Genomic DNA, 14,436 nt, shown 5'->3' with positions numbered 1-14,436 from the left:
GCCTGTCGCCCCCTCTGCCCAGCCTCAGGTGGTGGGCATGAGGCCTGCCTTGGGTGCTGGTAAGGAATCTCTGCTCCTCAGCTAGACTGTGGGTTTGTGGAAGGCAGGCAGTTTCTTGGTGCAGAATCTTTAATCAGAGCTGCACATGTGAAAAACGAGGTGCTGGATGGTGAGTGCTTTTGTAGAGATTTACAAAGTTTGTGGGCATATGTGACATATGAATTGTTAGGAAATGAAAAATTTCAGAAGCAAGAGATAGAAGAATGTTTTACCTCATCATTGTAAGTTGTAACAGCCACAAACATCCCCAAACCAGGGGCGGATTGAAGGAAGTCATGCCGATCTGTGTCCCACTGCTGTGTCTTGAAAGTCCCTGTTTCAAAAATAGAAGACATTATAAAATAAATGTAAGAAGTAGGTATCTGTGATCACTGGTGAATGAATCGCATTAAAAAATTACCCAAGTCACAAAATACTGTTTGTCTGAACAGCTTGTATCCTGGTCATTAGCTCATGTCACAGAGTAAGAAGATTCCAGAATACAGAGTTCTTGGTCCAGTTCTCACTCTTTTTACAAATTACTTCACTGCTCCAAGCCTCAGCATCCTATTTAGGAAAATGGGTCTGACATGTATCCTTCCTAAGTGTCAGAGTTGTGAGGACTATTGAAAATGATAAAAAAAATAAGCCAATGAAAGCTTTCCACCTAAGACGTAAACTCCCTGTGGGTCAGGACCAAGCGACCTTTTCCAGCGTCTCCCCAGCAGTTCTCCTGTGTTCATAGTGAATCCTTCCTCTTGCTGTGTCCAGAGGCTCCTGCTAAGGTTTGGGTCCCTGGAAGAGTCAACCACTTTATCCATTTTGGCTGTGATAAGCACCACGTGGCTTAACTTCCCCCTCGTACCCTTGAAATGTACAATGGGAATGAAAAAATACCTAACATTCATTGAAAAGTGCTGAAAAATAGCTAACAGTACATTCCACATGCCAGGTTCTGTCCTCAGCACTTAGCCTGCATCATCTCATTTCCTGTGCTCTGAGGAAGTACAGTGACTCTTACAAAACGTAGGGTTAGGGTGTCAACCCTCCAGGCAGTTTGAAATCCACACATGACTTACAGTTGGCCCATTGTGTCCGCAGTTCCACATCCCAGATTCAACAGGCCGTGGATCATGGGTCCGGTACTATGTGCGATGGAAACAATCCATGTATGATGCACCTGTGCCATTCAATCCCATGTTGTTCAAGGGTCAACTATATTCTTACCCATTTACACACCCCCTCATTTGACAGGTATGTAATGAGCACCTCACAAGGGCTACAGTGTTGGGGGAGCTGAGGACAGAGTGAACAAAACAGACGATGTCCTTGTTCCCAAGGAGAAACAATGAGTAAATACATGTTGAAGATGTTAAATACACTGTCAGAAAAAGCAAGTAACAGGGACAGGCAGTGCTGGAGGATTTGGGAGTGTTACGTGGGGGAGTCTGGGATGGCTTCTGACATTTGAGCAAAGATCTAGAAGAATAGGGGAGTGAAAAAATGTATGTAATTTTATATTTATCACATGTATATATATTACATCCGTATTTATCTGTCTGTATATCCCATTAAGTGCAAATTATGTGCCAAACACCATTCTAAAAAATTTACACCTAGAATCTGAATTCTCATAACAATAGTGCCATGTAGGTAGGTGTTGTTTTTATGACGACTTTACACATCGTCACACAAACCAAAGCATAAGGTAATCTGCCCGAGGTCACGTACCTGGCAAGTAGTACAGTCAAGATTTCAACCCTAGGCAGTGACTGCCTCTGTACCACCTCACAGTGCTGCCTCCACTGGGAAAGATCGCTCCACGCAGGCGTGTGTGTAAAGGTCCTGGAGCGGACAATGCTTGTGGTGTTCAGGGCATAGCAGAGCTGCTGGAGTGACGTTAGCATGGAGAGATTCTGGGAGATGAGGTTGAAGGGGTAGCGGGGCCGGATCACAGAGGGTCTACAAATCCATTGTAAAGATTTGAGGAGGCAGGTGGGTGGATGGAGGAAATGATGTGGCTTTCATTTAAGATTTTTATCACGTGGAGTAAAGAATGAAGAAGGGTCAAAAGTGGAAGCGGGGAGGCTGTTGTCATAGTCCGGATGACTGTGGTGACTTGGACCAGGTGCTAATCGTGGAGATGTAAAAAGTGTTGGGTTCTGTATTGTCCCTGTTTTACAAGTTGGAACCTGAGCATTGGAGAAAGTCACAGATAGAAGTTGCAGAGGCATAATTAGAGCCGAGGTGGTTTGATTCCGAAGCCCAGAACTACACTCCAGAGCTACCCTGACTCCCTGGGAGGCAAGAGGAAAAGTCCCAGACGGGGACCTGACTCGAGAACTTCACCCTGGACATGACTGTGCAGGCAGCCCTGGAAAGGGGGCATTTCCTGGGTGGGAAGGCTGTGGCACTCTTGAGCCTGGCCTGTGTGTTGGTGTGACTTCAGTTCAGGCCTCGTTCCCTCCAGAAGTTTGTTGACTATGTGTATAGTGTATATTCTATACTTCTTAGAATGCTCCATCTCAAGAGGGTCTTCAAAAAGGTAACAATGATGATTCTGGAAAAGATGAAGTAAGTCCATTTCACTCTATTTCCCCTGCTAATTACAACTGAAAACTCTGGGCAAACTGTATAAGGCGACCATCAGAGGACTGAGAAGCAGGGAAGGGAAGATGACTCAAAGGGCGACCCAGCAGTGAGCTCCTGTTTGTTCCCCCACCCCTGTGCACCTGACCTGGGTGCTGGAGCAATCTGCAACCACACACTGTGTTGTTGGTGAGAAAGAAAACCTGCTCAGGAAGAGTCTGCTCTCTTGGGAAGGGACTGGAACGGGCAGGCCCTGCAGCAGGACCCTCTGACGACTCCTGCCCTGCTCCACGTGAGCAGCATGAAGGGACTGCACCCACCCCAGTGGTTGCTCCACGTGAAGACTGGGGTGAAGCCCCATCCTGCACTTGGCGAAGGACAATACAGAGGTGGAGTTGGGGCAGGATTACCTAGGGAGGGAGCTGGAGAAAGCGCTCTTTAAATCTGTGCATGGGGAGTCCTGGGCACACCTCTGAGCGGCCTGTGCATGTGACCAACCAGAACAAATAGAGCAGAAGCTTTGAGAACCCACCAACAGTGTGGAGAACACCCAGGTTTGAGACTGGCCTCTAGGCAGCACACACGCAGGGCAGATCAGGATAGAAGTGCAGAGTCTCAGAAAACGGACATTAGGACATGGGATCTGAATCTAAGTGGGCTGACTACCTGCTGAAATAGAACATTTGAATAGGAGCCAGTTATATAACATAGTACTCAAAATGTCCAGGATACGTTCCAAAGTTATGCACCACACCAAGAACCGTGAGTGAAGAGAGACAGTTCATGGACACCAACACCAAAATGACAGCCACTGAAATCACCTAAGAGTTTTAAAGCAGTCAACATAAAAATGCATCAACAAGAAGTCTGAACACTCAAAATAACTAGAAAAATGGGAAATCTCAGAAAGAAAGAGTAGAGATATTAAAAGAAAATGGACACATTAGAACCAGGAAACATACAATAATTGAAGTTGAAAACCAACCAAATGAACTCAATAAAAGAATGGAGATGACAGAGAAAAGAGTCGGTGAACCTGGAACTAGATGGATAGAAATAATCAAGTCTGGTCAATGGAGAGAAAACAGATGGAAAGAAGAGCCTCATGAATCTCTAGGACAGTGATCAAAGGTCTGTAACTTGCGAGTCCCAGAGCAAAGGAGGAAGATTATAGGGCTGACTAGACACTGAAAGAAATGATGGCTAGAAACTTCCCAAATTTGGGGAAAGAGGTAAACCTACAGATTCAAGAAGCTGAGTGAACCCTAAACAGGCTCAACTCCCAAGTCCATCACCAGATCCATCATGATCAAATTTCTCGAAACCAAAGACAAAAACAATTATGTTAAAAATCCAGAGAGGAATGCTGCATTACTGATGGGGAAAAACAATTTGAGTGACAGCAGACTTCTCATGAGAAATGTAGAGGCCAGAAAGAAGGGGCACATTTTCAAGTGCTGAAGGAAAAAGAATTGTCAAACAATTCTGTATCCACCAAAATACCCTTCAGAATGAAGGCAAAACATTCTTAGGTCAAGGAAAACTAAGAGTTTTTCACCAGAACACCTGCTTTAAAATAATTGCTAAAGGAAGTTCTTCAAACAGAAAGAAAATGGTGACAAGGAAACTGAAGATCAGGAATGAAGAGAGAATGGCTGGAGGGGAGCCACAATAGAGTGTCCTCTTTCCGTTTTTTAAAAAAAAGTTGTTTGCATGCACCCCAGTATTCACAGCAGCACTATTTACAATAGCCAAGACATGGAAACAACCCAAATGTCCATCAACAGATGGCTGGATAAAGAAGGTGTGGTGTATTTATACAATGAAATACTACTCAGCCATAAAATGGATAAAATAATGCCATTTTGCAGCAACATGGATGGACCTGGAGATCATCATTCTAAGTTAAGTAAGCCAGAAAGAGAAAGAAAAATACCATATATCGCTTATATGTGGAATCTAAAAGGCACAAATGAACTTATCAACAAAACAGAAACAGACTCACAGACAGAGAGCAAACTTATGGTTACCAGGGGTTAAAGGGGGAAGGAAGGGATAAATTGGGAATTCAAAAATTGCATCTGTTGGGGAGTGATGGAAATGTTAGCTGTCTTGATTGTGGTGGTGGTTTGATGGGTGTATACATCTATCAAAATTCATCAAAGTGTACATTTGGAATATGTGTAGTTTACTGTACAGGAATTACACCACAGTAAAAGTGTTTTTAAAAGTTGTTTGACCGTCTAAAGCAAAAAATATAACATTGTCTGATGATGTTCTCAAAGTATGTAGAAGTATTTAAGAAACTGTATTACAAAGGGTGGGAGGACAGAGGGCATGACCATAAAGTTTCTGATTCCTCTTGAAATGGTAAAATATTGATCCTTCTAGACTGTGGTAAGTTAAGTACCTGCTGTGTATTGTAACCCCTAGAGCAACCACTAATAAAAACAAAGAGATGCAGTGAAAAATACTATAGATAAAACAAAATGGAGTATTATAAAACGTTCAGGTGACCCACGGGAAGGTACAAAATAGAAAACAGAAACAAAAACCAAAGGGAACAAGAAGAAAGCAAGCCGTAAAGCGGCAGACCTAAATCCTGATACACCAAGAACTCCATTACATGTGAACAGTCCAGAGACCAGACAAAGGTGGTCAGAACGGAATTTTTAAAAATGACCCAACGATCATGCAGTCTTCAAGAAAACCACTTTGGTTGTAATGCTATGATTAGGTTAAAAGTAAAAGGGTTAAAAAGATGAATCATTCTGATGATCAGAAGAAATCTTGTGTGGCTCTGTAAGTATCAGGCAAAGTAGACTTAAGAGCAAAGGAAATTACCAAGGACAAAGAGAGGGTGTTACCTAGTGATAAAGGGGAGACAACCATCGTAAATGCATCCGCAGTCTCAAAACACGCGAAGTAAAACTGCTGAAAGGAGAAATCAGATGAATCCACCCTTGTAGCTGGGATGGCCACACTCCTAGGCAATGGACAGGACTACTGGACATGTAAGAGCTGACCGCCACCAGCCAACAGGGCCAACTTGACTTTTACAGGATGTTCCCCCTGAACAGCAGAAAACATTTCTTTTCGAGACCGCGTGGCACATTCACCCAGTGAGGCAGCGAAGCCCTAAGCCTGATCCAGCACCTTGGCTGAAGCAGCGGGGTGTTCCTGGAGAGGAGCGCACAGCCGGGCAGTCAGAGGGCTCTCCAGGTACATGGCACCTGGGGGTGTCCGCTGGGTGCCAGGCCAGCTCTAAGAGACAGCTGGGCCACACCAGCACCACGCACCTGTACGCACTGGCCCTGCCCCTGTGGACACACTCACCTCTCCGCTTTTCCCCGCAAGTACCCCGACCCCTGCGGCCTACCGTCCTCTGCCTGCCACCGCCCCGCGGGGCTCATCACCCTCCCGCACCTGCCTTCCTGTTCCAGCAGGTTCTGTAAGGTGCGGTGCGGGTGCAGGGACGCACCGCGAACCTCTTCCATGGGCCTCCGGGGCCTGGCCCTGGGCTTCCTGACACAGCGCGATGGGGATGAAGGGGACGAGGGAGAGGGCCCCACAGCAAGTGTTCATGAAGGGATTCTGGATGCACGAGTGCGGGGGAGGTTTGCCACGAAGCTCCCGCGCTGAGCAAGGCCCACCCGCCCCCCAGAGGAGGTGTCATGCCCCACGGCTGCCACCAGGTGGCAGGGGAACCATGTGCTCGCGGCCAGTGAACGGACCAGCCCGCGGGACACGGGGACCTGGAGCGCAGACAGGCAGCCCGACGTGCTTGCCCCCAGAACGTAAGGGTGCACCTGTCTTAGGGCACAGAGCCCGAGTGAGCACTTGTGGCCTGCTCAGTGCAGAACTCAGTGTGCCATCGGCACCTGCAAGCCCTTGGTGAAGTATCCCTCCATTGCTGTAGGGCTTTCGCACGTGATGTTTCCTGTCTGAGCCAGAGTGGGGGCCACACCTGCTTCTCTGGTGGCTTAGGACAGACACCAGAGGGCCGAGCTGACAAGCATGTGGCAGGTCAGGACTGTGCCAGGTGCTCCAGGGAAGGAGCTGCCTCCAGCTCAGAACACGGGTACAGAGCTCAGAGTCCCCAAGCTGTCAGCCAGTGCTCTTCTGTGGCTCCCTGACTGCCTCCACCTGGAGAAAGTGAGAGGCCAACGCCTGAAACTCTTCACATGCTGTTTTTAGTCCCAATGAGCAAAAGCGCACTGTTAGCTGGATCTGACGACTGGTGTGAGGTCACTCATGTCCTAGATGGGTGTGCTTCCCTGGACTCTGCTGGGGCTCAGAGCTGCGAGCAGGTGGCACGGCTACCACGTGCCCTTCCTGGACTCGAACGTCAGACACGGTCTCAGGTCCCCACAGATCCCCATGAAATTTTTAATTTGTTTGTTTCATTTTAACAATGATCTAAAAATGAAGACTTAAATATAAGACATGACACCATAAAACTTCCAGAAGAGGACACAAGCAAAACATTCTCTGACACAAATCATAGCAGTGTTCTTAGATCGGTCTCCCAAGGCAAAAGAACGGAAAACAAAAATAAACAAAGGGGACCTAATTAAACATAAGCTTTTTCAAATCAAAGGAAACCATAAACAGAATGAGAAGACAACCTACAAAATGGGAGAAAATATTTGCAAACGATGTGCCTGACAAGGGCGTAATTTCCAAAATAAACAGCTCATACAACTCAATACAAAACAAACAAACAAATCAAAACAATGAAGAAATGGACAGAAGACCTAAATAGACATTTCTCCAAAAAAGACATACAGATGACCAACAGGCACATGAAAAGATGCTCAACATAGCTAATTATTAGAGAAATGTAAATCAAAGCTACAATGATAAAACAGCCATCATCAAAAAGTCTATAAACAATAATGCTGGAGAGAGTGTGGATAAATGGGGGCCTTCTATACTGTGGGTGGGAATGTAAATTGGTCCAGCCACTATGGAGGGCAGTATGGAGATTCCTTAAAAAGCTAAAAATAGACTTACAATATTATCCAGCAATCCCACTCCTGGGCATATATCTGGAGAAAACTAATTAAAAAAGATACATCCACTCCAGTATTCATAGTGGCAATATTTACAACAGCCAAGACATGGAAACAACCTAAGTGTCTATCAACAGATGACTGGATAAAGAAGTTGTGGTACATCCGTACAATGGAATATTACTCAGCCATAAAAAGAATTAAATCTTGCCATTTACAACATGGATGGACCTAGGGATTATCATACTAAGTGAAGTAATTCAGACAGAAAGACAAATATTGTATGGTATCATTTGTATGTAGAATCTAAAAAGTGATACAAATGAAGTTATTTACAAAACAGAAACAGACTCACAGACATAGGAAACAAACTTACGGTCATCAAAGGGGAAGGGATAAATTAGGGACATGGAATTAACAGATACCTACTACTATATATAAAATAGATAAACAACAAGGATTTACTATATAGCACAGGGAGCCATATTCAGTATCTTGTATCTTGTAATAACCTATAATGGAAAAGGATCTGAAATGACTGAAAGGATCTACATGACTGAACCACTTTGCTGTACACTTGAAACTAATACAATATTGTAAATCAACTATACTTCAATTTTTTTTAATTTAAAAGTTATTTTTAAAGAAGTTCATAACAGCCAAGAAGGAAACACCTCAAAAACACCTTTCTATTACTAAACCCAATCTCAGTGATTTTGGTGTCTCTTTAACTCTAGTAACATTTATTCAGTTAAGGTCTGCTTTGATTTACACCACCTTTTGTTTGGTTTATATTTACCAGGTATGTCTTTTTCCATTCTTTTACTTTTAACCTTTCCTTATATTTAAATGGTTTTGTTTGAAAACAGCATATAGTTGTTTTATTTTTAAGTCTAGCCTGACAGTCTTTGCCTTTTCCTTGGAGAGTTTGTCCACTTACACTTAATTTAATGTAAAATGTAGTTAGGTTTAAGCCTATCATATTGTTGTTTGGTTTTCATTTGTCCTATTTGTTCCTTGTTCCTTTATCCGTTCTTTCTTGCCTTTTTAAAAAAATTGAGTATTTTTTCCATTTTTTTCTCCATTAGCAACCCATACATTCTGAGAGTCTAGGACCATATTCTCTTCTAAAGGAAAATTAGAGCACATGGCCTGACACGTCTCCAGGCTCTCCCTGTGGCTGCAGCAGGCTTTGAGTAGCTGCGCTCTGCCCTGCGGATCTGCCTGGGAGAGCTGTCTGAGGAGACCTCGGAGTTGGGGTCCAGGTGGTGGGTGGGTGGAGCAGGTGGAGTCATGGAGGAGCCAGGGCAGAACCAGGGTGAGCTGCAGTGTCCACAGGGGACAAGGACTCTCAGGACAAGGGGAGGCCAGGCTGAGACGTGTCCCCACAGAGCTGTCAGACGCTGTCTGGCTGCGTCTGCCTTCCTGCCTCAGCCCCTCCACTGGGTGAGGTGATTCTTGAGCTTGTGTCCTGAGCTAAGTCCATCCAGCTCGTGGGCCATGAAATGGCAGACAGGGTGGGCAAGCCACTCCTGTCCCTCCTCCTTGTCCTTGTCACCCTCCTCCCCTTGAAATGCAGGTTGAAAATTTCACAGGTTACCAGGAAAACAACCACAGAGCCATTCACCCAGGAGTCGGGGGGCCCCTGGGGTCAGGGAGCACAAGGAAACACTTATAGCACATTCCGTGTGTCTGTCTGGGTTCTAGGGGCGTTACCAGTATTGGTTACCATCCAAGAGAATAGACGTGTTGTTAGTCTTTATCCCATTTCACAGATGAAGTGGAGGGGCTAGGAGCTGCCCAAGGGAGAGCTGAGGTGGGACCTGGGCAGTTAAACCCCACGGCCTCAAACTAGCTTCTTCCCACAGTGGCCACATGGCAGAGAGGGTTCTCCCCAGCACCCCTCCCAGATGCCCCTCCATGGAGGCTCTGCTGTGTTTGCCTGAGTCTTTGCAGTATGGGCTGTGATTCACGTGTAATGGACAAGGTGAGCTGAGAGGTGAGTTGGACACAGTCCAGCGTGAGGCTGAATTGATGTAAACACGCACGGTCAGCACTGACAGAGGGTCAGCCCCACTAGAGGTAGTGCCTGCTTCTCTTTGGTCTTTTTTGCTGTAAAACTGGGGAAGCTGACACGGTTTCTGACTTGCGTGTTAAATATCCTACTGGATTTTCCATGAAGCTCTGAGACCCTGGGCCGGAGCAGCTTAGCTGTGTGGGCGCACTCAGCCAGGAGTGTGTAGACCCCGCCCCACTCACCAGGCTCTGTGGGCACTTTGCCCGCGCCTACCCCTCCCCGTGGGGCACTGTGGGTCCCGGAGGCTGAGGCTCAGAAGACACCCTGACTTGTGCTGCCCTGTCTTGCGTTGCCAAGCTCACCTCGAGACCTCACATACCTTCTGAGAATTCAACCACAGTTAGCAGGATTAACAGCATGAGAGAGTCTTTTACTTCAGGAAGCCTGACAGCTGGGAAGACGGATCAGGCTTGGGTCCTGTGGTGGTGTTTGGGTTTCCCGTTGTCAGAATTACGCAGTTGGCTCTTGAGGCTGTTTGCAAGTCAGTCTGGCATAATTGGATAAACAAACTATCTCAAGAGAAAACCGTGCAGTGTGGCCCTCTGCCGAACAGCACCCACATCAAGGGTCGGCAGCCTGAGTGAGGTGGCGGCGCGAGCCCCACGCTCAGCAGGCATGCCTGACCTACCTGTCACCAGCGTGTCACCTGGAATGTCCTCTATGATGCACTTTTCCTCTCGTTCCCCCATGTGGAAGTAAAAGGCTTCCGTGGAAAGCAGGAAACAAAAACTTAGAAGAAACGTTAACACTGGCATCTCTGTGGCTGCAGCCACTCCTGGTGGTGCTTTGTCAGCAGCGGATCCGTTGCAGGTGACCCTGCTCCTGGTGTCTGGTTTCCTTGGGTAACCTTGTACATTGATTTCTGTGAGAAGTGACATGTGGCGGCCGCACTTGGGTGACCACAGCCAGCCCCAGGGAACAAGATAAAGGGACATCTGAACCTGGGGCCTGGCCAAGCAGGGCTAAATCAGAGCTCCTACATCTCTGTTACTTGGAAGGACTTGGAAGTGTTCTCATGGATTGCAGGGCCACATGAGGCCAGGGGACCAGCGCCAGAGGCCACCCTGAAGCCCCACACCTGGCAGGTGCCCAGCAGTGGCCCGAGCTGTGCTGTCATGACCAAAATGAAATGGCCGTTTTCTGGTTGTCTCCACTGCTGGGCAGGAGGTAGGGGAGGAGAAAGTGGAGGTCATGGGGGTGGGGAAAGGAGCAGGTGTGCGCCTGTCGGGGGGTGGTGGGGCTGGGATGAAGGCATCTGGGGCTCAGAGGAGGCGCGAGCCCGCGTCTGACTGAGTCCTCACCCTGGGCGCCTCTCGGAGGCTGTTTTCTCAGTAAAAAACAGAAGAGAGTTAAAGTTGCTCAGTGTGAGGTATTAGCTTATTTTAGCTCTGGCACCCAGTGTTTCCTTTTTAAATGTTTTATTTTGAAATATTTATAGACTCACCAAAAGTTGCAAAACTAGTATAGAGAGGTCCCATGTACCCACCGCCAGCGCCCCACAGTGGTAACGTCTGACACGACCAAGGTGCCGCCAGCTCGGCGCGGAGCCCGGAGGCACGATGAGCTGGACCGCGACTGTACGTGGGTGTCACCAGCTCAGCACACACTCGTTTTTTTAAAATGTGAGTATACTGTCAAAAAGTGCTTCAACAAATAATCACGAACACTCTTGAACAGGCAGGAAAACAGGCCAAGACGTGGCGTCACTTCCGGGTTAAGAGATAAGCACCCTGCGGCCAGGTGGTTCCGCAGAGCTGCTCTTTAGCTAGGAGACGGGGGACGGGCGACCCAGGGCGGGCATCCACCAAGCGGGCAAGAAGTGGTGGTCCCTGCCACGCGCTGCGAGGAGGAGCCTGTGGCACCACGTCCTCAGTGCACAGCGGCACTCAGAGGGGGCGCCCTCGGTCGGCTTTTCTGCACCGGCTGGTCTGCTGCTGGGTGTGCCCGGGCCAGGCCATGGCGCCCAGCCCACTGTCTCCGCGTGTGACCTGCACTCAGCCACCCAGCCTGGGAGCCCACCTCCTTGCCCTCAGGGACCTGGCTCCCTGGGGGTTCAGTCTTTCCCTGCCTGTTGGCTGGTGCCTCCACTCCTGTCTCCCTCCCTGACCACCAGTCTGTCTGGGCTGCTATGACAAAATGCCATAGACTGCATCGTTTGTAATCAGCAGACACTTATTTCTCATGGCTCTGGAGGCTGCAAGTCTGAGATCAGCATGCCAGCACAGTTGGGTGCAGCAAGGCTGTGTCCTCACTTCGCAGGTGACTGAAGGGGTGAGGGAGCCTGTGGGGTCATTTCTGTGAGGGCACTGGCCCCACACCTAACTCATCACCTCCCAAAGGCCCACCTCCTAGTACCATCACACTGGGCGTTAGGACTCCAGCCTTCGAATTTTGAGGGACACACTTAGACCACAGCGACTACCAGTGCTTTGCTGGTGAGAAGGGCCACAGTGGTGTTTACAGCTGAGACGCCAGGGCTGATCCCAGGCTCGCCTTCTCTGCCACTGACCTTCGGTGTGACCTTGGACAAGCTCCCGAACTGCTCTCTGCCGCGGTTTCCCCCTCTGTAAAGCTAGGATAACTCTAGGACCCCGTTTATAGGGTTGTTGTAAAGATCGGATGATACACGTGCAGAGAGTCGGGAACACTTGACCCCAGCACACAGGGAACGTTTCAGAAATGGTTGCTGCTACCGTGTTACAAACTGACATCCTGACGGTCTGGTCCGATGAGGTGTCTTCACTTCATCTCCACACACTTCCACAGAACCTTTTCCTGTGGACATTTTTTAGCACACAAAACGAGAGAGTTATGTGATGAGCCCCAATTCTGTTCGTTTAACCACCAGACACACCAGACCCGTACTTTTCCTGGAGTATTTTAAAGCGAATTCCAGGTCAGAGGTCATTTTCACTCAGTTTTCCACGTGCATCTCTAACTAGTAAGGTCTTTACAAAACAATGTAAAGTTCTACCAGATTAGATTCTTGGTTGATGGAGGTTTCCTTCGGGCACCTTTAATACACTGGCGCTCTTGCCCTTAAGGTCTCTGCTGCTAAGTGCAGTGAGTCTGTCAAGTGTCCCTTGGATGTGACAGTCGCTGCTTTGGCTGTTTTTCAAAGTTCTCTCTTTGCCTTTGTCTTTGTTCTTTAGGGTTTTTTTGGTGGGGGGAGAATGTAATTAGGTTTATTTTTAGAGGAGGTACTGGGGATTGAACCAGGACCTCGTGCATGCTAAGCATGCGCTCTGCCCCTGAGCTGTACCCTCCCCCTCTTTGCCTTTGTCTTCAGAAGTTTGATTATAATGTGTCTTCTTTGGGGTCTCTTTGAACTCATTTTACTTGGAATTTAGTGAGCTTCTTGGATGTTTATACTGATGTCTTTCATCAAATTTCAAATGTTTTCAGCCATCATTTCTTCAAATATTCTCTGCCTTTTTCTTTCTCTTTGCCTTCTGGGACTCCCACAATGTGTATGTTGGTTCACTTGGCGGTATCCCACAAGGCCCTTAGGCTCTGTTCATTTTTCTTCAATCTTTTTCCTTTCTGGTCTTCAAACTCTATAAATTCCATTGTCTTATCTTAAATTCACTGATTCTCCTACCTGCTGAAAATCTGCCTTTGAGTTCTTCTAGTGGATTTTAAATTTCATTTATTATGCCTTTCAGCTCCAGAATTTCTTTTTGGTTTCTTTTCGGGGGTTTCGTCTCTTTATTGGTTTTTCTGTTTTGTTCACACATCCTTTTCTTGATTTTCTCCACATCTTCCTTTAGTTCTTTGAACATCTTTGAAACAGTCATTTTAAAGTCTTTGTCTCCAGTGTACTTGCCATTAGATCTTTTTCAAGAACGGTTTCTGTAATTTGTTTTTTCCTTTGATAGTCCATTCTTTCCCTGTTTATTTGTGTGCCTTGTGATTTTGTTGTTGCTACTGAACATGAACATTTGGGTCTGGTAAAATGGTAACTCTGGGCACCAGGCGACCTCCTTCTCTGAGGTTTCCTGTTTTGTGTTGTCATTGCTGTTGTGGATAGTTGTAGGCTGTCTCTGAGGAGCAGCCTGAGGTGTAGACATAAGGTTTTCATTTCTGAGATTTCCCCTCAACATGTGTTGTCACATTGTAATTTTCCCTGTATATGCAGTTTTCTTTTTTTAATGCCCTTGTCTTTAATGTTTGGTTCCCAAAAGTGAGAAAAGGTGAAAAATGAAGGGGTGGTCACCTGGAGGACACCAGCTGTGGGGAGGGGCTTGCAACAGCAGGGGAGGTGCTCCTGCCTCTTTGCATCTTTGTTACTAGAAGCAGCAGTCAGTGATCAGAGCACAGATCCCCAGCATTTGGAGAACAGGCTCTTTTTTGCCACCCTGGCTCCCACCAGCTGTGTTCAGGCTGCTCCAGAAATGGATGTATTGCCTCCTGGCCTCCTGCCTCCTGGCTGGGGGTAGGGGTGGGTAGCTGCTACTGTGCTAAGAGCCAAAATTGACCAAAATTAACACAATTTCCCATTCCAGGCTTCTACAAACCAGAGGCGCAAGCCATCAACAGACTCCAGAGTTCCCAAATGGCTACCTCAGAGGATTCTGCCCCTGCAGTTGATGTCCTGGTGGGAGACAGAGTCTCACCTCTCGCCTCCTGCTCCACCATGTGCTGCTTGTCCTGTGGCTCTTGTGCTCTTGTACAGAGAGACACTAGTTCTTTAAAATGAAAGCCTGGTGTAAAGAG

General features: G+C 47.2%; 1 long non-coding RNA gene and 1 other non-coding gene across 3 annotated transcripts in view; one reads left to right on the top strand and one right to left on the bottom strand.

Annotated features, from left to right (window-relative positions):
* The window catches only part of LOC105072069 (uncharacterized), a 19,318-nt gene extending 8,527 nt beyond the window's left edge, over nucleotides 1-10,791 (bottom strand). The window contains exons 1-2 of the transcript XR_012502031.1: nucleotides 10,349-10,791; nucleotides 273-373 (exon numbers count right to left, since the gene is read on the bottom strand). This is a non-coding gene — a transcript (uncharacterized LOC105072069). The remainder of the gene's footprint in view (nucleotides 1-272; nucleotides 374-10,348) is intronic.
* The window catches only part of LOC123618068 (uncharacterized), a 24,353-nt gene extending 9,917 nt beyond the window's left edge, over nucleotides 1-14,436 (top strand). Inside the window, exons 2-4 of one of the 2 annotated variants that reach the window (XR_012502033.1) lie at nucleotides 9,512-9,642; nucleotides 11,159-11,342; nucleotides 14,226-14,436. This is a non-coding gene — a long non-coding RNA (uncharacterized LOC123618068). The remainder of the gene's footprint in view (nucleotides 1-9,511; nucleotides 9,643-11,158; nucleotides 11,343-14,225) is intronic. The other variant, XR_012502034.1, reaches the window with a different exon arrangement.

The sequence above is a fragment of the Camelus bactrianus genome, chromosome 2 (assembly GCF_048773025.1).
Source record: "Camelus bactrianus isolate YW-2024 breed Bactrian camel chromosome 2, ASM4877302v1, whole genome shotgun sequence".
Taxonomy (NCBI): domain Eukaryota; kingdom Metazoa; phylum Chordata; class Mammalia; order Artiodactyla; family Camelidae; genus Camelus; species Camelus bactrianus.
The sequence above is the reverse complement of the archived record's forward strand: the minus strand, read 5'-3'. Positions and strand labels throughout refer to the sequence as shown.